This window comes from Cibotium barometz, chromosome 62 (assembly GCF_041138505.1).
Source record: "Cibotium barometz isolate CiBa-2024 chromosome 62, ASM4113850v1, whole genome shotgun sequence".
Taxonomy (NCBI): domain Eukaryota; kingdom Viridiplantae; phylum Streptophyta; class Polypodiopsida; order Cyatheales; family Cibotiaceae; genus Cibotium; species Cibotium barometz.
The window spans coordinates 21,185,930-21,213,145 of NC_141107.1; positions in this window are offsets into that span (position 1 = coordinate 21,185,930).

Below are 27,216 nucleotides of genomic sequence, written 5' to 3' on the forward strand. Positions count from 1 at the left end.
AAGTACATAAGTGCATAAGCTTGCATTGTCTAGCATCATGCAAGGACGTTCTTTTGAAACACTTCCTTCAATTTACACTAGTTGAACAATATAACTAGGTCTCAAACCGCTTCTCATTCCTATCCAATAATTTTCCATGTGGCCTTCATTCTTGACATGGCACAAGATTTATCTGTTTTGCTTATCACACAAAAGTGCATAAGGTGGCATTGTTTAGCCTTATGAAAGGATATTATTTCTTTTGTGAGGTTCCTCTCCATATTTCAAGCCCACAACTTGAAATATGGAGATTTTTTAGTAGAATCAAAAGAGATAGTCCATGTGTGGTTAAAGAAAATGCCAAAATAACTCTTTCTTTTTGCTATTCATCACCGTTGCGTAAGCGAAAGGATGACCAAAGGCTCCAAATTTTTTGTTTGTAGCAAAATCTAGTAAATTGAGCAATAAAGTTCTCAATTTTTATTTACACACTTAGTTGTAGCTAAATCTTGTAGATCCAACAATCAATTACATAAAAGTGTAAGTTGTCAAGCAACTAATTACATGATAGTGTAAGTTCTTAATCTTTGTCCAACAATAAACCAATCGCATGATAGTGTAAGTTCTTAATCTTTATCGAGCAATGAAGTTCTCCATTCGTATCTAGAAAAATTGAGAACTTAATTGCTCAAGAAAGATTAGTGTAAGCAAGATCTAGCGAAGCGATCCAACAATCAATTACATAAAAGTGTAAGTTGTAAAGCAACCGATTACATTATAGTGTAAGTTCTTAATCTTTATTGAGCAATGAAGTTCTCAATCCTTATCTAGTAAAATTGAGAACTTAATTGCTCAATAAAGATTAGTGCAAAATCTAGCAAATCGAGCAATAAAGATTAGTGCAAAATCTAGCAAATCGAGGAATAAAGTTCTCAATTTTTATTAACACCACACTTAGTTGTAGCTAAATCTTGTAGATCCAACAATCAGTTACATAATAGTGTAAGTTCTCAAGCAACCAGTTGCATGATAGTGTAAGTTCTTAATCTTTATTGACATGCTTTTTTGGTGAGATTGCTTTTGCAACTTTAGATCGGGAAAGAAAACATGTGAGCTACTATCAAATTACAATATTAAGTAGCTTAAATCTTGATGGAGCCCTTGGCTTGTTTGCAGAGCCTTGGAGTAATGGTTCTTTTAACCTCGAAACAACCCAAATATGGGGGTCTACCTTCAACCTCAGGACAGCCCAAATATGGGGGTCTACTTTCAACCTCGGGACAACCCAAATATGGGGTTTACTTTCAACCTCGAGATGACCCAAATATGGGGATTTATTTCTAACCTGGAGACAACCTAGATAGGGGGGTTTACAATGTAGAATCCTTAAGCTTCTATCAGCTTTATTGTGATCCATCGGGGTGGCTGTTGGGATGTCTTTCATTCTATCTCGTAATATAGGGTGACGAAATACTAGATTTGAATATCTAGTCTAAATGGACAATTAGTAGTGTGATAATGGAAGGTTACGAGAGAAATCACAATAAGTTTTCCACGTGCCTAAAGTGGCAGACCCAACCCATGCAATGTAAGATAAGTTTTGAAGTGAGAGGTTAAGTAGAAGTTCCATAACTTTTTTAAGTGTGAGGTTGCCCAGGACCACCTCATTTATCTCTACATAGATGCCTAGACTAAAAGAATCTTGCACCCATTCCACATACCATTTCATTTCGCTATTCCTTGCCATCAACCGCGTGGCTCCTCGATTCTCATCTCCCATGCTTTGTACATCCATCATGCTTCTAGAATCGTCTTTTGTTGGAAAGAATCATGTGCCAAACATGCAAGAACAAATATGTGGGCATGGCACCCCCCACCCCTTGCACCATCAATAATTCTAAAATTCATATTTTGGCATCCATCACATCGCAAAAGGTTTTCAACCTTTTAATTATTGATGAAGCTAAGACTTCTCTTCAAGAGTTATTGCAACTATGATGAGTATTAACTTTTTTGACATATTACTATTTCATTCCCTATGATAACGCTTGTTTTCGGAGTTCAAGTTTAGGTAGTTGACACAAGCCCACATGAATTGACTCCTTATATACACTTTGATGTTTAGGTAGTGGACACTAGCCCACATGAAATGACTCCTTATATCTCCTTATATACACTTTGATGTTTGCTTCAAAGTGCTTTTGCTGTTTTGTGCCTTTCTTTTGGTGGTGTTATAAGCACTATATATATATTCACGAAAACACGAGATTTTGGATTATCTTACCAATCTTGTAATTTTTTGTTAACTATATCCTTTATGCTAGTATTCAATATATTCTATATGTAGGTACAAACCTTTTTGTGCCTTTCTTTTGTTGCTTGTGTTATAAGCATTATATGTATTCACAAATACATGAGATTATCTTAGCAATCTTGTAATTTTTTGTCAACTATATCCTTCATGCTAGTATCCAATATATCCTATGTGTAGGTACAAACCTTTACCTCAACCATACTTAATCTAAGTTATTTGTCATGTTCTTGCTCAAACCCCCCTAAATTAAGGGTTTCCACAATCCTCAAATCAGATGTTGCAATTCTCGATGTCTCAGGTTGGAGACATTAAATTTCTTATTTAATACAAACATTAAATTCATTTAGGTGCTCAACTAAACAACTTAACAAGGTGGTGAGATGACTATGCCCTACTCAATTTCCATGCTATCTACGAGTATATTGTCTAATGTATCATCTTATTATGAAGATAAACTTACATAAAGATCTAACTCAACAACATTTTGCATAGCTTTTACAAGGCAAATTGTTTGCCTAGCTTTTACAAGGTCCTAATAACTCAAGTATCGACACTTATAGAAGAAAAGCCATATTTGTGTTTTTTAAAATCCCTACAAATAGATATAATAAATACGTAATGAGAAATATTCATTGAAATTTTAACGTGTGGAGTAGATAATTTATTTAGCATTTGTTGAAATCTTGGATCTCCATTGGGGTGAGTGATAATAAGTTTACTTAGGTACAATACTAGGCTTTTTTAAGCCAGGTAATTGGAATGAGTACAATCTAAATCCCTTTACGAGGATCCATGCACATATTTTTGCTAAATTTGACACCTCCCAATGTTGTGGTATTTTCTATGGTTCATCAACCTTGAAGGTGATTTTGTATATGTGGAAGCAAAAGGAGAAAAGGGTATAAGAACTATCTAGATTGAGTCAAAACATTGTGAGTTAAAGGGTAAAGAATATCTAGGAGAAAATGGGAAGAAGAACTATCTACATTGATTCAAAAAGATTGTGAGTTAATGTGGACCTTTGTGTAGTCACACAGATGGTATACTAGGAGCCACTTATTCTTACGATTTAGAACTATATTTTGTTGTATTTAGAATTCATTTGAATGAGAGTGATTTTGTAGTGACTAGTGCTTTGTTTATGATTATTCTTGTTTATTATGTTTCATTAGTATGAATTTCCTTACCTAATTGACCATGAAGTTGTTAATTCATTTTCATTTCTCTTTAGATCCAAATTTCAACTTGGTACCAAAATCTTGTTAGGAGGTGATTAGGAAGTCTAATTTCTAAATTAGGATGATTCTCTATCTCTTACTCCTCATGGTACTAGCGAGAGGGGTGTAGCAATCTAGAGAGAGAGAGAGAGAGAGAGAGAGAGAGAGAGAGAGAGAGAGAGAGAGAGAGAGAGAGAGAGAGAGAGAGAGAGAGAGAGAGAGTAAAAGGTTCTCAAAAGGATGGAGATGTGTAAGAGAGGAAACACTATGGTTAGGATTATGGAACACCCATCAGCTTTTCTGATGCAACGAGTTGAGTAAAAGTTTCTCAAAAGGATGGAAAGTGATGTGAAATTGGATAGGGAGTCTATGAAGAAGTCTCAAGATAGACAAAAGGGGAGAGAGAGAGAGAGAGAGAGAGAGAGAGAGAGAGAGAGAGAGAGAGAGAGAGAGATTATATTCTTATGGGTGTAGCCTAAGAAGAGTTAAATTGAAATTAGGGAGAGATAAGAAGCTATCCTTGGGTATGCTGGTCCTTTCAAGATTTTGAAAAGATATAGAAGTTGCTTACTTGTTTGAGATAACACATGATGTAAAATTTTCTGGTCCTAAAGTCCTTTCAAGTTTTTGAAAAGATATGGAAAATTCGCTTACTTGCTTGTCAATGAGATAACACGATATAAAATTTCAACTTGTTTTTCACGTAGGCTTGTTAAAGAAGCATATTATAATTTAAATTTTTTTAAATTTTTACTATGAGACTTTTATTTAAAATGTTAGTTTAGGTCAAAAACTCATTTCCATTCATTATTTGGTCAAATAATTTCATGGTCAATGTAGAAAATGAAAATTTTAAGTATGTTAAGATTGAGGAAAATGGTTTTTTTTATTAGGTTAAAATTGAGAAATTTGAAGAAGAAGAAACGATCTCTGTGACCTTAATCTAATTTCCCCAAATGAGATGATGGATTTTGAATGCCTGGCATGAGGAAAAAGATCAAAGGGCATGGAATGAGCTTTGCATGGAGCTAAAGAATGCATTCATATTTGCTCAGATCAAATGTTACAACCTCTTTAAAAGAGTTATTTTTGGACACTAAAAAGAAAGAAAGTGCCACTCCTTATAGGTTACTCTAAATATGGTTTTTAAATTATTAAAGATACTCCAATAATAAAAATATATGGTTTCTTGATTATTGGAGATACTCCACTTTTGGTGCACTTTTCCTATTATTGATTCATGCACGAGGTGGGTCTATAAAGAAATTCTTCCATACCCACCAAGACAAAGGAACAACAAAAGTTCCCATATGCCCTACACATTGGAAGGTCCAAGCCCACCCCTAAGCGAGTACGAGCCAAATGAGCATGAATGTTGCACAAGGGACATAACAAGCCTCACAACATTCTTATCCTCAAAAGTCTGAGTCCCAATAAGTTCTCTTTTACATGGGAATTCTTAACTTTGAAGAGACTTATCGAATTGGATGACTGGGAACTTAAGAGCCCACACTTCTAAATCTGAAGAGGAGGAGTATGAGTCGTGCCACATTAAGAGTTCTTCTTCCATATCCAAGACAACATGACGTCTAAAAGTGCTCATGAACAAGCTGGAACACTACTTTGAAAGCGATGAAATGAATGCCTAGACTCCATATTACATATCATTTATAAAGACACTATAGTCTCCACAATCTTGGATGGTAGCACAAGTGTTAGCACAATCACCAAAGGATTGCTAGGAGGCCTGGGGAAGTTGAGACAGATAGTGTCGGTGGTGCCATGAGATCAAGGAAATGGTCTTCCTCAATAAAGAGTGTGAAATTGACTAATAGATGACACTAGGTGGCAAGGTTAGACACAAGCGAATGGGACTCCATGGAGTATGGCAATGTAGTGTCCCTAAAGGAGATGGCTTGGTCGAAGAAGAATAGGGTGGTGACAAGTGTGGGTTGAACAAATGTGTTGATGCAGACTAAAATGGTGTGGAAGGTGGGGGTGGAGATAGGGTCTAATAAAAAGATCGTGAGCTGAAGCAAGTATATGGAGTTGATGAGGGTAAGGGTATCCATGGGAGATTAGCTTATGGTTAGCAATGTGTCAAGGTTGGTAGCCCATGACAAAAGCATATTTGGATTCCATTAGTCATGCCCTTCCAATGAGGTATCATCTGAGGCAAGGGTCTACATGTGATGAATTTCGGCATGTGCCCTAGCAATCAAGGTTTCTTTGTGGAGGAGGAGCTCTTGGTAGGTTGCTTCCCTAGTAGCCCGCTTTGCACACTGTGAGGTTGATATGAGGTTGTGCTCCTCTTAGAAATTAGTGAGGGTTTTGGTGGCTTCATGTGTTGCAGGCAAGGGAAGCATCACACTCCTTGGCAAATTGGTTAGCCGCGCAGATCACTTGGGCCTCTTCGGCTTTCACTTCCTTGAGCTCTTCTAGAAGTTGGTCTCTTTTGGCTTCATGTGCCTAGCGCATTGATGGTGGAGGGCATTTATGTCTTGCTGATGTGTATGGGTGAGCTTCTCTTGGGTGGCATTTGCTGGCCACAAGCTCATGTGTATGGGTGAGCTCCTCTTGGGTGGCTTCTATTGCTACTACAAGCTCATGCTGGAGCAGATGGATTTCACGCATGGCCTTCTTGAGTTTGGCTTCAAGCATGGCCTTCTTGAGTTTGGCTTCAAGCATGGCACTCTTCTCATGGGCAACTTGAAGCAGTTGTTGGGCATGGGTAAGCTTTTAACCCTCTTCCCCGAATGTAGGCATCTGGGCTCTTGTTGAACTCGTTGTTGTCAAAGGATGTGGCACTTCGAGATTTCAGCAACATGACCGATAAGCTCGAGCGTCAACATTAGAAGTATAGGGGGGATCTGCAAAATCATGGGCATGTTCTAGGGGAAAGAGATGATCTGTGAGAGATCAATCAATCACATCCTTGAGGGTGTTGTGAAGGTGGGAAGGGGATGCATCCATGGGAAGAAGGCTAACCAAAAATGTGATGGAGGTTGGGATGAAGTGGGGATGGGTGATGAGGGAAGTGAGAGTCATTTCATGGGTCAGCGAACGACTCTGTTGATGGGTGTAGGTAGCTTGGGTTTTCCACATGTCTCCCCCTAGTTGGCGTCAAGAGGTTGACGTCATAGTTGGTGGGCTAGAGCCAAGGTCTGTGATCGATGTGCAGGAGGTTGATGTCATAGTTGGGGGCTAGAGCCAACGGCACTGACGGGCAACCAATGATTTGCCCGTCTTGCTTCGATCACCCTGTTGGTGTTGTGCAAGGGCAGAGCCCGTCATCTTCGATTATTGTGCAAGCTAACGATCTTGCTTCGAGCGTAAGGACCAAGTTTTCTTCTATGCAGGTAGATGTGCGCATAGCCCTTCTTCTTCTTTGTTGTAAGCAGCCAACGATCTGTCCTTGCCTCTCTCTCTTCGATCACACTATTGCTGGTGCACAAGGGTCATGATCTCTTCTCTGTGGGTAGTAGACCTGGGCATAACCCTTCTTGCTCTTTACCCTCGCCTCTCTCTTTGATCTCACTGCTATTGGTGTATAAGGGCCACGATCTCTTCTCTATAGGCAGATCTTGTCATAATCCTTCTTTCTCTCTTTACCTATAGGCAGCCAACGATCTACCCTTGCCTCTCTCTATAGGCAGGCGATCAATCATCTCTCTCTCCATGCATGTGATCGCAAGAGCAATAGGTGAGGCATGAGGCTGGGCTTTTTTTTTTTTTTTTGGAGGTGTGAGGCATGAGTTGCAACCCATGAATCGTGAATAGCGAGGTCTGAAACGTGAGGCGTGAATTGTACTTCCCTAGCAATTCAACTTCTTCGATCAATGCTCTTTTATCCTTTTGATCATCGATTCTTGGATTGCCATCTGATTCCAAATGATTCAATTACTTTAATTGCGGATTCTTCTATGATCAGTGATCTCACACTTTTGATCATCGATTCTTGGATCGCGATCCGATTCCAAATGATTCAATTACTTTAATTACCGATTCTTCAATTGTGGCGATCCGACTCTTGGGATGATTTAACTTCCTAGATCTAACCTCTTAGATCATCAATCTAGGATTGTGGTGATCTAACTCCTATAGGCAATTGAACTTCTTAAGCGATCAAGCCTCTTGGATTATGGTCATTTGAGTTATGGGTGATCCCACTTTTCTAAATCGTCAATCCTACTTGCTCAAATTGTGATTCAGCTTTACAGATCACCACCCTTGAATCCTCACGATCTGAGCTACGTTGATTCGACTTTAGATCACCAATAAAGCAATCAAACTTTTGAGATAGTTGATTCGTTTTTGTGTGTGTGTGTGTGTATGTGTTTTATCATTTGCAATGAAGGTAGTGAGACAATAGAATTGGGCTAGGAGGCTAGGTTACATATATACACATGACTTATGGTTTGATGCTTACCGTGAGTGGGTGGGGAGACTAGGTTACATATATACATGTGACTTAGGGTTTGATGCTTACTATATGAGTGTGCTTAGTGGGGCAAGAGCAAAGGCTATGTTATATATGTACACATGCCACTACGATCATATGGGGAGGCTACATTACATATATACATGTGAGTTAGGGTTTGATGCTTACCGTGCGTGTGCTCAGTGGGGGTGAGCAAGGCAAAGAGTCTCTTGCCCCATGATGAAAGCTTGAACGTTACCACGGTTGGCTTGGACGGTGAAACTGTTAGAACATTAGAAACTCAATGGAGTCTTTTTGGGCCCTTTAATTTGCCATTTGCCTAATGGAGGTGATTAAGAAATAGACAAATAGGGAGATTACATGTGGACTGAAACCAATGGTTTGTAAGAGCCTAGAAGGTAGTGGTGGTCAAACTTAGAATATGTCACATAAGCTGTAACGCCTGTGTGACCGACGGGGCAGACCGGATGGCCATGTCCGGGGTTCAGTGGGAGAGGACGCCCATGCGGAGTCATGGGCGGCCAGGCTAGTGTGGACGGCAGGCCACACACTATATAGCCTGGGGGATGAGGGGCAATCCTCATTCTTCCTCTATGGCTGGGTGGTGAGCCAGAGGCCGTCCCCTCCTGTGGTAACGCCCGTTACGGAGTCTGATAATCTATGCACATGCGCTTTGAACCGTCTTGATGCCCAAGGACTCGAACTAGGGCGAATAAACCCTTTCTCTAAGTATTTGGTCAACTGCTTTTCCACCTCCTGTGCCTCGGAGTGGCTCAACCTATAAGCAGGCTTGCTTATTGGTTTGGACCGAGGCATAACTTCGATGCCATGGTCTACTTCCCTTGATGGTGGTAAATCATCTGGAAGCTCTGTAGGAAAGACATCTTGAAATTCCTGCAATAAACTTTTCAAAGCATCTATGTACTTTGTTTTTAGAGTCTCTTTTGCCTTGGACTTTGTTGTTTCATCATCACATGCATGCCAAACAGGGTTTTCAAAAAACAGTGGGTCTCTTCCAAGGCTTTGTTTTCCATGTTTGTCTACGCAAACATTACTTTCAGTTTCAGCTACGAAAACAGAATTTACAAGCGTATACTTGTGCTACCTGGCCGCTGCGGACCGCGTGGCATAACTCGAGCGATGATATAAGTGGTGAAAAGGGGACACTACGGTCTCCCTGTAGGGTGATGATATTACCCCCAGACTCAAACTGTAATGTGTTGTGTAAATAACTCCGAATTAGACTAGGACCGAGGCTATACAACCACTCCCTGCCTAAGTAATCATCTGCTCTAGCCAAATGCATGACCTGGAAGTCAAGCACGGCCTCATAGTCCTGCATGATCAAAGAGACTCCCAAGACCACGGTATTCCATACCTTTTTATCATAACCATTGGCCAAACCAACGGTATACTCATGATCACTTGCGGTCTCTTTTAATTTCAACTTCTTGACCAATGAATAGTTCAAAAAGTTATGGCTAGCCCCATCGTCTATAAAGACAGTGACTCTACCGCCACCTATGGTGCCATACATGCGCACCATGTCATGCGGACCAACACTAGGCTACCACATAGCTGGTGTTACTGAACAAGCGTGACGCTCGTCTCACAATGACTCACCGTAACCTCTCTGAACTCTCCGGCACTGAGAGATAGCGTCTGCACCGTGTCCAACTGCCTAGAGGATTTACCTTCGCTCTTAGGCGCCTTGCCACTAGTGCTTGCTTTTAACTTTGCCACTAGTGCTTGCTTTTAACTTTGGGAAATCAGCCTTGTTGTGCCTCACTTCATTGCAGTTGAAGCAACGATTTTTCTTTTGTGCTTGCAAGTACTACTCCTTTTTGTGGGTTTCAGAACTTTATTTTTTCTTGAAGGGTCTTGGTTTTTTAAACCAACGACCCCCTGACTCCCCTCTGTCCTCTCCCATGTTTTTTCACTACGGAAACCCTTTCTTTTAAACCCCGACCCCTTTTTTTCTTTATCCACTGATCTCCCTGCCCCATCTGGCGCACCACGACGCTTGATGTCATCATAGATTTGCGTATACTTGATGCCATGAGAGAGGTCCTTAGGCTGCAAGGGCTCTACATACTTAAGATAATCATTTGTTAGGCCTCGTTTGAAGCCCCTCAATGTTTGGAATGCATCAATTCCCTTCAACTTGAGTATGAGCTCTCTGTAGTCAGAGATGTACTGGGTGAGGGTCTTGTGTTCTATCGAATACTTGTCCCACGCATCCCAACTTCTCTCTTCTTCCTTGCCTAGCGAAAACTCCTTTCGAAACATTGTTTCGAAAGCTGCCCAAGGGGTAAGACTCATCCAGAGAATAAGAAACTAGCCTCTAACTACGGGCTGCACATGACTAGGCTGCTTACGCAGCTCATGAATGTCCGACCATTTCGCTAAGAACATATTAGCAGAATCCTTGTAATGCTCTCGTTCCTCGTCGCCAAAACTAGGCAACTTAAAATCTTTAAGTAACGCCGAGGCTGCCTCTACGGGCGACCTCGCAGGTACTGCGGCCTGTCCTCCCAAGACCATGGGTGAGGCTGCGTTGACGCGTGTTGCAGGCGAGCGTCTATCACGAGGAAGAGGAGAAGATGTCGAAATAGCGGACAACACGTCTAGGCACCGTCTGAGGGGGGCGACTTGCGTTGAAGAAGTGGTCGTCGTCTTAGGGCGGCGAAGAGCCTAGGCGGCCAGCCCAAGCGGCCGCCTCAGACGACGACCACTTCTTTAACGCAAGTCGCCCCCCCCAGACCTCAAACGGTGTTATGATTGGCTGCTTTAGCAGGTCGTGGGACTGGTGTTCGCTCCCCCCCACACACAAGTTCAACGAAACGTCTCTTCGCTTCAGACAAGCTTCAACGAATTCTTTCGCAGACAAGCTTCTCTCATTACCAAATGAAAATTTATTTTGCACACAAGCTACAACGCAGAGAAAAAAAAACGAGCTCTTACCTGTAATTCATATTGTTGTGTGAGATGGGGAGAGAGAGAGAGAGAGAGAGAGTGAGAGAATTCTTCCCTTCAATTATGGCCGCCTCCCTCCACACACTCCATTGGAGATAAGGATGAGAAGATGAATGGTTGAAAACCATTGAGTGGGCTCCGGTCCCCCGGTCACGCGCGGACCATGATGACCCCATCGAACCGACGCTCTGATACCAGTGTTAGATATCCGTAACGCCGCTACGGGCGTTACCACAGGAGGGGACGGCCTCTTGCTCACCACCCAGTTATAAAGGAAGAATGAGGATTGCCTCTCATCCCCCAGGCTATATAGTGTGTGGCCTGCCGTCCACACTAGCTTGGCCGCCCATGACTTCGCATGGGCGTCCTCTCCCACTGAACCCTGGACATGGCTATCCGGTCTGCCGCCGTCGGTCACAGGCATTACAGCCTACGTGACATTACCCCCCTTAAGAAGACATGGCTTTCGAGTCAAAACAAGTTGAAAGGTCGTAGAGAATACATCAGTTTGTACAGGTCAAACAAGAGTGCTGTTTTTGGTAAATTTGTGTTGCAGACAAGATATCGAATGATGGAATAAACCTGATTGTTGCAGAGAAGGTTGACAAGAACAAATTCCATGCTTGGAGGTTTAGATTGACAAATTTTCTGATGGGAAAAGGTTACTGGGACTACATTGAAGGTGAACATGAGAAGGTGCCAAAGATACTAGAGATTAATCCAACTACTACAGATGTAAAAGAATACAAGGATTGGAATCAAGGAGCAAGGAGAGTCATGTATTGGCTTTCTATTAGCATACAAGACAAGTACAAGACACTATGATTGGAACGCCGTAGTGCAATTTCCAAAAGGTTTTCCCAGTTTGTTTTCGAGGACAAAAACTCTTCTTAAGGGGGGTAATGTCACGTAGGCTGTAACGCCTGTGAGACCGACGGCAGACCGGATGGCCATGTCTGGGGTTCAGTGGGAGAGGACGTCCATGCGGAGTCATGGGCGGCCAGGCTAGTGTGGACGGCAGGCCACACACTATATAGCCTGGGGGATGAGGGGCAATCCTCATTCTTCCTCTATGGCTGGGTGGTGAGCCAGAGGCCGTCCCCTCCTGTGGTAACGCCCGTAGCGGCGTTACGGATATCTAACAGAATAATAGGCTAAATAGGCTCTTTTTTAATTTTTAAAATCACCTAAAACTCAAAAAATTTATACGTATATGAATTTTTCCTCTATTTTTTATAGAAAAGGATATCTGCAGCCATCATTAAGTAAGGTCTCTAAAGTGATAGAGGCCCAAAAAACGAGCTCCCATCATTATCTTGCATTCAATGCACATTCCCCTTCACTTTCCACTATCCCTCTCTCCCATCTTCCCTCCAAAACGCTCTCTCTTCCCCCTTTCTCATAGCAGGGCGTTTTTCACTCTCTAGACTACTTCTTTTAGCTATCTACCTCTTGATCTACCTCTCTCTTCACTCAGAAACCTAGATCTATAGCTATGGAAGCTTGATCTGCAACCTTCTCTTAGAAGCTATGGAAGTTTGATCCTCACTTACATTTACTTACTTCATCCTTCTACCTTCTCCAACCTCCTTTTACAGAGTGTAATAGCAGAGCCAAGCTATGGAAGCTTGATCTGCAACCTCCTCTCAGAAGCTATGGAAGTTTGATTCTCACTTACATTTCCTTACTTCATCCTTCTACCTTGTCGAACCTCCTTTTACAGAGTGTAACAGCAGAGCCAAGCTATGGAAGCTTGAGTTGTAAATGCTTTAGCTCTCATAATCTTACTCATTATCTCCTCTCACCCCCTCTAATATCCTCTTTCAAAGTGCAGTAATAGCACAGCCAAGCCCTTGGAACTTGCTCTACAACTCCTTCTCTTATGTACATCTCCCTAGTCTAAGTTTTTTCCTCACCATTCTATTTTCCTTTGCCATCAAGGTTTATAATCTCCCTAATATATACATTTGATGTCTTCTTCTAAAGCTCGAAGGCCTCCGATCAGTATTCAATCTCTCTCTTGTAGCAGTGGTCAAGATGAGGATGGGCACTGGAACATCAAACAGTACGAGAAGTGGAATTGGATTACGATGCAGCCTAGTACAAGAGGAACCCACAAGGTGTCAAAGCGATACGTTGATATACAAAGTCACCATTGGAAAGGGCGGATATTGGAGCTCAAACAAGATCGTGATGGAAAAAAGCTAGCCAAGGTCCAACATGTTTACAAGGCAACAGAGCTGACACTAGCAGACCATGACCAACGTCAACGATTTCCTGCAAATTGTAAGTCATTTCACCACTTTATATTCTTGTTTTTAAATCAATTGTGTGCTAATAATGGTATACTGAGCACTGCTTTGATTGTTCTTAGGTTCCTCTGCGTAGATATTTTTTCCTCAAACTATAGTGAGTGGAAACCTATGGAGGCAATTTCAGGAACCTTTGAAGCATACCATGTGGAGCTTGGTAGTTTAATCTTTGGAGGGTGTCCAACTGCACAACTTCTTGCACGAAACATCTTCTTCTATGAGGATACATATGTGGTTTCCACGACAGCAAATGGTACTGGAAAATTAGTTCTAGAACCTACACCAACTCTCACATCTATTGAATGGCCAATTCCAGACAATGCTTCAGTGGCCATGGCTTGTTTGTAGATTGAAAGCAAGGTGCAAAATGCTATGAAGTGCACATATGGATCTCACAAAGCAACCATAACCTGCTTCATACCTCTACACCTCTTTGTGTACCTGTTCCGTACAAGTGACACACATCGCACCCCAACTTTATGGATTGCAAAGGGGGAGAGAGCTCTCACTTGTTTCTTATCACCTGCATGGGATAAAAAAGTTGTTCAACACAATGGAGACACCATCAGATACGGAGTAATAGTTGAGAAGGTTGTGATGCGCTACCATATTGCCAAGCAACAGTTGTCCATTGTGTTTCCTTACAGGCGATGGAAGCTTACAAATTGAGAATGGGAGGCATTAGACTCCGACACAACCTCTACAGAACAGGGTGTGCTACATATATCCATGCAAGGTGGGGATGTAGAAGATGTTGCTGTGAATGATGACCAGTCCCTTGCCAACTTACGTGACTACTTAGTTCTTCGATTCTCACTGAGTGGTGATTTTGCTTTGATAATCAATGGTAGAGTAGTGCGCAAAGGGTAGGAACGATCTTTTCTTTGTAGAGAAATTACTTTCCCTGGTGGCTGTGTAGCTATCAACAAACAACCACTGGATATGTAATCTTGGATTGAAGGGTTTACAATTTTAATTTTTTTGTCTCACTGTCTTATTAAGGTTTTTCAATTGTCTTGTACAAGTTTTATTTTTTTGTGATAGTGTAAGGTTGGTCACACAAGTATCTGTGGCTTGAGCCACTAGTAAATCAGAAATGACCTTGTGATGGAAGGATACGTTCTTGCTTTCGCATACCATTTTTTAAAATTTTTTTGGTACTTAAAAATTTTATAACAAGGTTGCCCATTTATAAATGATACTTTACTCATTTTCATCAATTGACAACAATTACCGTTCTCTCCTAACACTTGGTCTCGATTTCGCACACCTTTCTGTATCACACACTCTCTATTTCTTGCAATCACTCATAGTCATGGCACCTCTACATGACGCACTTATTGCACAGCTAGGAAAGCTTGAGCTACTTCATAGGGTTGACGAGATCGTCCCTATGTTTGAGGGAGCAATTGATGTGCGTGCAACAATGCATCTACACGCGGATGCTTTTACAGATGTCATTGAGTATATGGATCAACACATCAGCACGTACTCCATCATGTTTGAGGGTGATGAGGGCCTATGGGTTCCGGTTGACCTCATCAACATATTCAGGGAAGACAAGAATTTTAGATTCTGCCTATCAAGGTTTTTAAAATCCCTCACAGAAAAGGACTACAGGAATGAGGAGGAAGACTTGCTCTTGGATCTACAAATGGGCAACATCGGCACTTCTTTCATGAGTTGGGACATGGTTTTGGTCCTTCTGTTACAAGAGGGTGTGGCGAAAGAAAGTGGCAAGGAAAAAGAAAAGGGCAAAGCAAAGCTAATGGAGCAGGTCCAAGAGGCCCATGCTGAAGAAGAGAATGTTACAGAACAATGGGAGGCCTCAATGGCATTGGTGGCTCTATAAGAGAATGTCCCCGAGGAGGTTCCGGACCTAGTTCTAGAGGGCGATGAAGTACTTGAGGAGGTCCCAGACCTTGTTGTCATGTCTTTGCATCCAATCATTATTGATGGGAAAGAATTTTTGTTTTTGGATGACATTGCCAAGACACTCGGGTTTCGCGAGGATGAGGCATTGTCTATTATTGCCATGAATGCTGGGGGTCAAGACAAAGGGAAAGTGAAAATCTCTTTTGAAGATGACAACCTCACAAAAGCGCTTGCATACAATATTGGTAGCAGTTCTTTGGAAGATGTAGTGGCCAAAGCGCTCGTTGAAATAAAGCAAGATGTGTAATTCTATGAGAGCGTAGCTGCCTTTGAACCACACATGCCCTTGATTGTTGCTGGCGATGCTCAAGACCAAGGAAGCATAAACTTGACAAATGAGCAACTAGTTGTAAGTGACAATGCAACTAGTTATAAGTGACAAATGAGCAACTAGTTGTAAGTGACAAATGAGCAACTAGTTGTAAGTGACAATGCAACTGAGGTATGTCCTAACTTCTTAGTTGTAAAGCAAATTATTGTTAGTTGTATCATTTCACGCTTCCTAACTTCTATATTGACATGTTGATAGACTGCTTTTGAAGTGGACAAGTTTGCTATGCCCGTAGGAGGAATGCGGCCAAAGTCAGAGGGTCGAGATGCATCTCTTTGGCACTACATACCTGCCCTCAGAGCTGACATAGTGCGGGTTTTTCATTTAGACTATTCAGAGATCGCCTATGCCGAGCTCCTAAAATGTAAAGCACTTAGTGCAGTCTTGTCGGAGGACCCCTTAGCCTCAAACATAAATAAATGTATTTTGGTAGCTAGGGAAGCTGCCTTGTATTGCTTTACGGGCAAGCATCCCAGCTCAGTTTTAAGCCATTGTGCCCTTTCTTAGGCTCAAGGAATCAAGGAGCCGAGTGATATATTTCAAAGCTTAGGCCAGAAACCAGCCTCTAGAACTCTCTCTCCTGAGCTCTTCCAAGAGCTTATTAAAAAGATGTAATGCAAACTTCTCTTCCAAGTTTAATACAATTTTTTTGTTGTGTATTTTGTAAGTTGTGATTTTTCCTGGCATACTTGTGATATACCATTTCAAGCCTCGCAATTTCAAGCTTTTGTTCATGTGTTAATAGAAAATATTGTTTAGGATTCATTTTAAATGTGAATTTTGTAAGTTGTGATTTTTCCTGGCGTACTTGTGATATACCATTTCAAGCCTCGCAATTTCAAGATTTTGTTCATGTGTTAATAGAAAATATTGTTTAGGATTCATTTTAAATGTGATCGTGATTAAAAAAAGTATTCGGGATTGGGTTAGAGCGGTACGAAAAAATGTTGTATTTATAGATGTATACACACTCACATATATGTACATATATGTATATATATATACATATATATATGTGTGTGTGTGTGCGCATATATATATATATATGTGTGTGTGTGTGTGTGTGTGTGCGTACCTATATATATATATATAAAAGATATATAGGATATATATATATATATATATATATAAAAGATATATAGGATATATATATATATATACAAGACATAAGATATTATAAGATTTTGGGGCTATTAGGGCACCTAAAGGGCCTTATGACCCTCACAAGACCAAAAAAATCAAAAATAAAAAATAAAAAAATGCCATGTGCGCTACGGCGCGAAAATCTGTATTTTGACTTGGTCAAACTGGCGATTACCGCGCCATAGCGCACATGGTTTTTTATTATTATTATTATTATTTTGGTCTCTAGGTGACTTTATAAGGCCCTCAATAAGGGTCTCTAGGTGACTTTATAGACTCTTACCTTTTTTGTATATACATATGTGTGTGTGTGTGTGTGTGTGTGTGTGTGTGTGTGTGTATATATGTGTATATATATATGTGTGTGTGTGTGTGTGTGTGTGTGTGTATATATATGTGTGTGTGTGTTTGTGTGTGTTTTTTCCTGTGTGTATAGTGCTTTTATATTTTTTTTAATGAAATGTTCATTGGCACTGAGCATACAAAAAAAAATGGACTCAACAAAGAATTTAACACAACTCAAAAAGCTTCCATTAATGTTTGAAAATGCTACAAAGGATTTTGGGAACATTACAAAAGTTTGTAGGGAGAATTACAAAGTGGGTTAGCCTATTGAGGTAGAAGGCTATGCTCTAAACATAGGCGTAGGGCTAGGGCCATATCTACAGGCTTCAAAGTGACTCTCTTGGCATGTACCATAGCCAGCACTGAGTCTTCAAAAACGTAAACTACAATATCTTCAGCAGCTTCTTGAAGAGCTTCAAGAGCTGTGCTCTGTATGCGGTCAACCCTGTCAGTAAATTTTTCCATTGTTTCTCTCACCAGTCGAGAGAATGGTGCCTTGGGGATGAGAAGATCTGTGCTTTTCTGATATTTCCTAGTCTCTCATAGCGCGACTGTCCCTGGCCTCCATTTTCTCTTCTTCTTTGTAACCGGTGGAGGCAGTGGTGGTCTTTGATTCTCCCACGGTGGTCATTCAGACCTGAACTTCTTTTTCTTTTGTGCACGCTCTTCCTCTTCTAGCTGGTCTCGAAAATTGCCCTCCATTCTTTTGCCACATGTCTTGACTGGACGTCTGGATGTTGTGGCTGCTTGTGGCTGTGCTTGGCTTGCCCTCCTTGCATCCTCTTTGGGCTGCTGTCTCTTTTGCATTTCTTTCTCCCAAGCCGCCCTCATAAGAGCAAACTCTTTGTCAATGGTATCTTTCATGATGCCATAGGACAAGAGCTCGACCTCCCTGTTCTATAAGATAACCTCTAGCTGTTCTAGGGTGTCGGCCTCAATAACAATCTCGGATGGTTGCCCTTGACCTTCCCCGGCTTCTTTTTGACACCGCTCTTCTTCCGCTTCTCTACTAGGCTCTGCTTCTTCAGCTTCCTTCCTGCGTTGCGCTTCTTCGGCCTCCTTCCTGCGCTCTTCTTCTCTTATCTCCTTTGCCTCTTGCTCTGTTACTACTATAGGTAGATTTGTCCTTTTTGTTGTAGCAGGTAGTGGGCCGAGTTGATCGAAAAACCGCTCGTCTTGCTCCTGTTCTTCTGGCATGGCCTAGGTATGTACGTGTGCGAGAGATAGTGGGAGGGCAATAGAGAGTAGAGCACAAAGAAGAAATTAAAATGTGGTGGTTATAAATAAAAAATGACTTAAATATGTCTATAATATATTTTTTTAAAAAACTTTTAGAAAATTTAAAAACACAAAAAGATTATAATAAGAGAGTTTAAGCCCATGAGGAACCACACCGACGCTTGCTTGCTACCCACTGCCGTAGTCTCTCCCTAGCATTTGATATGTTGTATCCTTCAGTTCTTCTTGCATTAACAGTTTTCATTATTTGATGCCTAAGAGACAAATTATCGCGAGATTTTTGCCTTTTTTTGCCAACCAGAACGCGGTAGAACCAGTTGACCATTTCATGGAGCGTATTACTCTTGACTTTGCCACCACCATGGCGAGTGTCCTTAAAATACACGGCCTTTGCTTGGTAATGTGATTTCTCCATGCCTTGATTGCTCCAAAGTGCTAAAGAGCCATATCTATCGAGAAAGTATGGCCCATGTGCATACAATATATGCTGCATAGAAAATTACAAAAAGTCAACAAACAATATGAAGAACATACTACAAGGACACAAGAAATATAACATTACCATGTAGTGAGTAATGTGTGTTTCTCCCCATGCCTCGACCATTTCTTCTGTAAATCTACAAGTGGCTTGTTTAAGTGCCTCAATACCATGGTCATCCAGGTGAGGTCGCTCTAGAAGATCGACCATTTTATCACACACCTCCCATACACGTGCACGTTTTAGGCCAAGCCTGGCATCATTTCCTCGATATGTTGTAACATCACATATCTTCTTCTAAATTTCAAAGTTAGTGTGGCTATGAGAACCCAAGTGGTTTGATAGCAAGTGTCTTGTCTTTGATCCACCCATGCAAATTTTATTAGGGTTATCTTATGTAGGGTTTGATTTTCTGTCCTTTGTCAAGACCACTGCTCCAGCATGTAATCCAATAGAGGAAAGTACACCCTCTAGTGCATGTATTGACTCTTCTCGTCGATCTTCGGGCTCCATGTTCCAGACATAGTTTATGTGGAGCATCAATAGCTTATCCAAAATCCCGAGTCTTGCATGTAATGTGCACACATGCACTTGACATAGTGGAATGTCCAAGATTGGGTTCCAAGCATTGTCCTCCTGGTCACGACTAGGTGGCTTGCTCTGGTCACAACTTAATATGCCATTATGCCATACCTTTGATCCTTTCCTCTGTTTAGCATAAAAAACGATTGCTTTTTTTGCACCCACCTGTTTTTGACTTTTTGCTAGGTTGTTTCCCTTTTACTCTTGAGTCTACTGCTGTCTTGGAATGACAACTATAAACACATGAGAATACAGTATTCGCACCTGTTTTTGCCTTTGCTAGGTTGTTTCCCTTTTACTCTTGAGTCTACTGCTGTCTTGGAATGACAACTATAAACACATGAGAATACAGTATTCGCACCTGTTTTACAACCCAACATACACTTTAAAGTTTTTAGATCGCCACCCAAGTGCCATTCAACGTTAAAGCAGCCTATCCCGGGAACATCAAGCTTTTGACCATTGACCTGACAAGAGATGACATGTTGAATGCCAGACCGTTCAAAATACCACCTCAAGGTATCATGGTTCTCTTTTGGGAGGACCAATGCTGCTTGCCACCAGATGTTCTTCTCTGATTGAATGTTGTAGTAGTCTTGCTTAGGCCCAATGCTGCTTGCCACCAGATGTTCTTCTCTGATTGAATGCCGTAGTAGTCTTGCTTAGGCCCTTGCTGCTTGCCACCAGATGTTCTTCTCTGATTGAATGCCGTAGTAGTCTTGCTTAGGCCCTTGCTCCTATTATTACTGTCTTGACTTGCATCCAACTCTTGGGTCTCTAAAGGCTTTCCTCTAAGTGCTCAGCTCATCAAGGTTAAACTAACACACTCCAGTCTTTGACCTTTAACCACTTGACATTCATCCAGCTTCAAGACAAACACGGCATTTCCACCTGTCTCTTCAAGTGTGAGGCCATAGTACTGAATCATTGCTTTTTGTAGCACTTCCATGTCAATGTAGACATTGTTATATGCATTGTATTCAAAGGGTTTGTTTGTTGGCATTGGCATAATATCCTCCACCCACTTGTACCCATTAAACATGGATGTAATATCACCATTAGCACACTTCTTTGCCATCTGTAAGCTATAAAGTGTTGGAAGCAAGGATTGCGTAACTCCCTTTGCTGTTGCACATGCCCTACAATCGTAAGAGTCACCCATGAGAGATGCTTTATTCATTAATTGCTTCTCAAAGTTGCTATAATTCTTACAAAATTTTTTACCTGGTTGTTTGTTTACGCCTCTTACATGCGCTTGTTGTCTTAGAAAGTAACCCAATAGCTTTACGTTTTCTTTGCCTTGCGTCGTGATATCCAATGGGAAGGTGAGTGAAATGGTGAACACGACGCCGAAGATTACGAGTGGAGTGTTGAAGACGAACATAATTATCGGTAAATTGATTTATTGTGCACACACGATCCGCTAAATTATTCTTCTGCACCTCAAGCTCCTCTGTGAGCTCTTTAATCCTCTGCATCAAACTATTGATCTGCTTAGTTGACGTTGCTTGAAGCTGGTCGAAGGCAAATTGTGTTTACCTCTTTCCAGCTGCCTCATCTAGCCACAGCATGTGTAATCTCCTACAATAGCCAAGAAGCCCATTGAAACCATCACCAACAAACTTCAAAAAATTTGTAATGCTTTTGAATGGTGGAGGGGCACCAGATATTGGATCTGGTGGATAAAGATTTCCATCAATCCAAAGATCAATGGCCTTTGCTCCTTGCATTCATATGAAATATTGGGTGCAACATGCCTACTGCGTAGGGTTGCGTATTCTGTCTCCAAATCAACCTGAAGGCGGATCTTAGAAGGCTTATTGGTGATGTCTTGTAGTGCCATCTACAAGAAAGTAGGCTTGTAAGCTTGGGTTAAATAGGAGTGGAAGGAGCAAGATATGGTATCAAAAAATAATGGGAAGAATGGAGATGAGGGTTGCTTCTCTAGAGCTGCATTGTGGATAGAGAAAGAAGCCACAAAGGAAGCCAAAGAAACATAGAGAGGGTTGGCAATGGTGAGAAGGAAATGCAAAGGAGACAATGCATCATGGGAAGCTTCTTTAGTGTAAGCTATGGCCGCTAAGCAATATAGAGAGAGAATACATCATGAAAAGGTTCTTCTGTGGGCTACTACTATGGGTTTGGAGAGAGGACCAAGTATTGTAGAGAGAATGCTCCTGGTAAGCTTCTTCCTTGCAAGCCATGGCTACTACTGTGGGTCTGGAGAGAGAAGGCTCATTTAGGAGGACAGATCTGCTAGCTATGGAGAGAGGACCAAGTATTGTAGAGAGAATGCTCATGGTAAGCTTCTTCCTTGCAAGCCATGGCTACTACTGTGGGTTTGGAGAGAGAGGGCTCATTTAGGAGTACAGATCTGCTAGCTATGGCTTTTGGAGTAGAGAAAGACCCTTTTTTCCATGGAGAAGGTGTGCAAGGCATTTTAGAGAGAGGATGTAGAGAGAGAAAGAGATCTGGTGCACACACAAAAAGGGGGGACAAAAGTGACAAATTTTTGGAATGTTTGGAGTTCGAAAAGGTAGAGAAGGCTATGATAACTGACTGACAGCCCATTACAAAGCTTTAACGTCACCTAGGTGGCCAGATCTAAGAATATCTCCCTTTTTTCATTTTTCTTTGTTTTTGTAAAAAATCAAATATATGCTTTTAGGACTAGGCCTCTAGGCTTGGTCAAAGATGGATTAGCATTTTAAGCATTTCACTAAACGTCCAAATTAAAGGGCCCAAGAAGACTCCATTGAGTTCCTAATGCTTTGGCCTTAGCGTGGTGCACATAGGTGTTGTGGGGTCCTAGTGATGTTTTTGAGCCATGGGGTTGCTCGACAATGCCATAAAAGTGTATGCACAATTCTCTTTGAGGGTCAGCACCATGGGTGGCTCTTCTTCGACAAGAACAAGGATGGGTAGGGCCACTGTAGGGGGTTGCTTGGTGGTGCCATAAAAGTGTATGCATGGTTCTCTTTAGGGTTCGTCACCATGGGTGGCTCTTCTTCGGTGATGGGAATAAGGATGGGTAGGGCCACTATACATGAATAAGGTGTTGCCTCTTGCTGCTCAGAGTCACGGTCCTTCTTTGCCCAACTTATGTGATTCATGGCCGTGATCCATTCCCTCTTGAGGATGATGCTCCCTTTCAATGTACCTGCGGCTCGGGGTGGGGGGGGTCCAATAAAACTTACAGGGATGTAGATTTAGATCCAATAATAAACTCTGTTTTAAAACAACATACGATCATAGATTGGGAATTATTCATCACGTAAAGGCTAGGGCGTGGTAGTGTGAGGGGGGTGGGTGACCTAATGAGGTCCACGTCTTCTAAGACAAAACATTGGTGTCAACCAAGGCTGGCCAGGATGCTAGATGGCCTTCTTGTTGGGGGAACTCTAGATCAATGCAAGTAGGTTCCATGGGTGTTTCTGTTTTACTTGCATTGTGGGTGTGGAGATTAGCTACATGTATAGAGATCTGTACATTGGGAGATCTATGGCCTCTTTGGGTCCTTTTTTATCGGGTGGTCACCTCCAAGGTGCCCTCTATTTTCATTGTTAGCCTCTCGTTTCTTCTCTTTTTTCTTGTGGAGAATGTCCTAGATGAGAGATCCAGAGTAGCATTTCAGCTTGTTACCATCTCAATCCTATCGAGAGTCTCTATCTTTACTGCACCTTCTTGAGGAGTAATCTCTGTCACTCGATTAGGACCTTGGCCTTTGTACTTAAGTTTTTGTTTGGTGTACTTGACATTACATTAGCAACATGTCTCCTACCTCCATACATGTATACTTGAGTTCATCTTCAAATCACTACTTATGCCTTAGTTTTTTAACAATTAATCTACAAGCAGATCGTAGCCTTTAATCACACTAAGTTGCTCTAAGGCAACTAAACTCTCCCTTAAGGTTACGTCTAATTGCAATTTGGAGGCTTGGAACCAAGTGTTCCATTGGCATAACTGTGTCAAGCCTGAGTACGAGCTGGAAAGGTGTGCTATTGATACAATCACCTTATAGGCCATGCAATCGGTCCATAGAGTTGAGTACAACTTGTCCTCCCAATCGCTCCTTCGATATTTCTACCATCTTGGTGAGAAAAGTACACAAAGTCTTATTGGTGCTTTTAGCCTTGTCGTTCACTTATGGGTAGTAAGGTGTCAACTTTTTGTGCACCACAAGGAATTGTTTGAGCAAGAACTCCACTTCATTTGATAAAATGTCTACCACGATCACTCATTATTTCTAGTGGGCAACCAAACCAGGTAATCACATTCTCACATAGAGGAACTTGGTGATAGCTCTTGCATCATCTCTTGTGTTTATTTGGCCTTGCAAATAGTCTATGGTGATGATGATAAAACGTGCCTGGATTCCATTCATGGTAGGACTAATGGGACCAAAAAAATCTAAACCCCATTTTTCAAAAGGGGGTTTTGAAGCTACTAGGGTTAGGGGAATTCATTCCTTCTCATGGAAGATGGTGAAACTTTGGCATTTGTTCGCAAGCAGTGCTTGACAAACTCAACCGTATCTCCAAAGAGTGTAGGCCACCAAAGTTCAACATGGAGAACCTTGTAGTCACGACAAAGTGTCTACCTATGCTAGAATGGGCTTGTTCAAATATAGTGATAAAGTTATCTTTATGAACACACTTCCTTAAGATGCTGTCTTACATTCCCACCATTGATAGGGCATCACCTTTCTAATGAGGAATCTAGCTTTAATCTTTTTGATGGGGTGGTCAATGGGAAATCCATTGGGTGATGTCTTCCTCCATTCTGGTACGTGATCAATGTGGAATAGTGGTGCATCAAGAAGATCATCTTCCACACCTAGAGGGGGTTCTCCATTTGGAAAGGTGGTCGGCATGGATATGCAATGCATATCCTTTTGCACCGTGATGGTAAAATCAAACTCTAAAAGAATAAGCAACCATTGATGCACCCTATGGTGCAAGGCTTGTTCAAACCAAAAATATCAACACTTAATGTCGACAAAGAATATAAATTTGGTAGGCTTGTATATGTGTACGTATATACCATGGCTAATCCCTCTATTTTAGTGGTGGTGTAGTTGTGCTCATTACCATTAAGTTGATGACTAGAAAAGGTCATAGGGAAGTCCATGTTGTCCCTAGTTGTGCTAACATGCATCTAATAGCAAAGGTTAAAGCATCTATATGAACATGGAATATTAGATCCCGATTTGGGGATCTTAGGATGCGTGTTCTTCATTAATTCCTCCTTCAGTTTCTCGTATGCCCATTAGCATTGATATGTCCATTAAATTAGCAACTTATATAAAGGCATGGCATATAAGAAGATAAATCTTCTATAATACCCTATGTGTCCCATGAATCTTTGCACCTCTTTATAGTTGACAAGTGGGGTAAACTCCTCTAAGATCATGCAAATCTTATTTTCATCTATGGAGATGCCATTCTTGGAGATGATGTGTCCAAGAATGACACCATGTTTAACCCAGAATTGACATGTGGGATGTAATAGTCTACACCTTCCACTTGGTGTGCATGCATAGATTGTCGATGAATATCTCCAGGATCTTCCAAAGGAGATTCTTGAAGGTTGTACACATCAAACATTAGAATGTGGCAGGTGCATGGCATGACACGATGTGTGTAGGTTCTCAAAATTAAAATCAACAAACAAACACATCTAAGGCTTCAAAATTATATGTTTTTTTTAGTGTGACCTCCTAATCAACACCATGCAATATTGGGATCCTAATAGCTTGGAATGTACGAGAAATTGAGTTAAGCCCTAGGTTAGTCCCCTGTAGAGTAGCGCCACATATGTTCAAGTCAAGATATTATCTTAGCTTTGTTGAAGAATGTGTCATTAGTTCTTGCCTTAGAGCCGCAATCTATAACTTCTCGTGTGAGTGCGCTAGCTCGTCGTCATGTCACATGCATCCTCATTGCATTGTCACACCGGAATGCTCCTTGTTGCTAAAGGGGTGAAGGGAGAGCTCTCAATGCCTAGATAGAGGTAAGAAGAGATGGTCCTTCACGATGGTTCTCTCGCTCACAAAAGATGGGAACAAAAGAAGCTAATACAAGAGGGAAACCTACAATCACACCTATCTAAACAACATCCATCCAGCAAGTATGAAGAGGGAAGAAGGAGACCTCACAAGTAAACTATTACAAGAGAATGATTGCATTACTAACTTGCCCTAGTTAGAATACCAAAAAATTTAATCACAGTGGCATCTAATTAGGCTTTTGTTGTGGATGGGCAAGCCATTCTCTACCCTCGACCCACTAAGCATGCGTATGGGCAAGCCATTCTCTACCCTCGACCCACTAAGCATGCGTATGGTAAACCCTAAGCCCATGTGTACATATGTAACTAGCCCCCCCTCAAGTGTACATATGTAACTAGCCCCCCCTCAACTGTACACTTTACGACCTTCAATGGGAATGATAAAAAATACAAAAAACCTAAAAAACATAACAAGAAACGTCAAAAAACAACTAAAAATATGCATATTTTCACCACATGCATGCACATTTGCATGTGCAGGTGCACCCATTCACACATTTGCACACATTTATCCATGCACATACATTCACACACACGTGCACATGCAATTACTCACTCACACACTTTTGCACACCTACACCCCAATGTGCAGATGCACCTCTCACTTATATGTATGCTCACACAATCACATACGCATGTGCACACCCTCTTACTACCTATTTACACATGTGTGTGCATACACACCCATTCGTATGCATGTGCACACCCTCTTAGCCATTTACACCGCACGTGCATCCCCCCTTTTGCATCTTACATAGACATGCACCCATTTACACATTTGCATGTGTACACACCTTTGCACCCACACATGTACACACACTACATTTGCACATACATGCACTGCCACTCTGCACCACTCCCCCATGTGCATCACATTGCATGAGGATGCACATATGTGTACACATGAAACCACTCTTGCCCATTCACTTTCATTCACATACACATGCGCACCCACATTTACATCGTTGCATGTGCACCCACATTTACAACCACATGCACATGCACGTGCACACTTACTCACTCACATATTTACACTGCATGTGCACATGTATTTGCGTATGCACCTAACCTAGCCATTCACACGCATGTGTATACACTTTCACCACTCATTCCCATTTGCACATGCACACACCTTTGCATATCATGCACGCACATTTGCTCAAGTGCACACACCTTTGCACCCATATTCACTCGTGCACGCACATACACCCCCATGCGTGCACATTCATTCACTTATATATTTGCATGTACACCCACACCTATACACACACTACCACTCACGTGTGCACACCCACCTTTCTAGACATGCAAATGTATTTACATTGCACACACTACTCATCATGATGTATACCCACCTTTTTGGACATGCAATTGTATTTACATTGCACACACACGTCTACTCATCATGATGTATACCCACTCACAAGCTTGCGTATAAACAAACTCGCCGCCCTCTTTCATTTTTTCAACCTCTACGAGCCTTTTAAACCCCCCAACACCCAACCCCAACCCCCACCCCTGCACCCCCTGTTTTTACTTTCTTTTAATTAATCTTTTATATGTGTGTGTATACACACACACACACACACACACACACACACACACACATATCTACATATATAAATATATATGTATATATGTATGTATATATACATATATACATATATATATATATATATATGTATATATATATATATATGTATATATATATATATATATGTATATATGTATATATACATACATATATATATATACGTATATATACATATATACATACGTATATATGTATATATACATACATATATATATACGTATATATACATATATACATATATACATATGTATGTATATA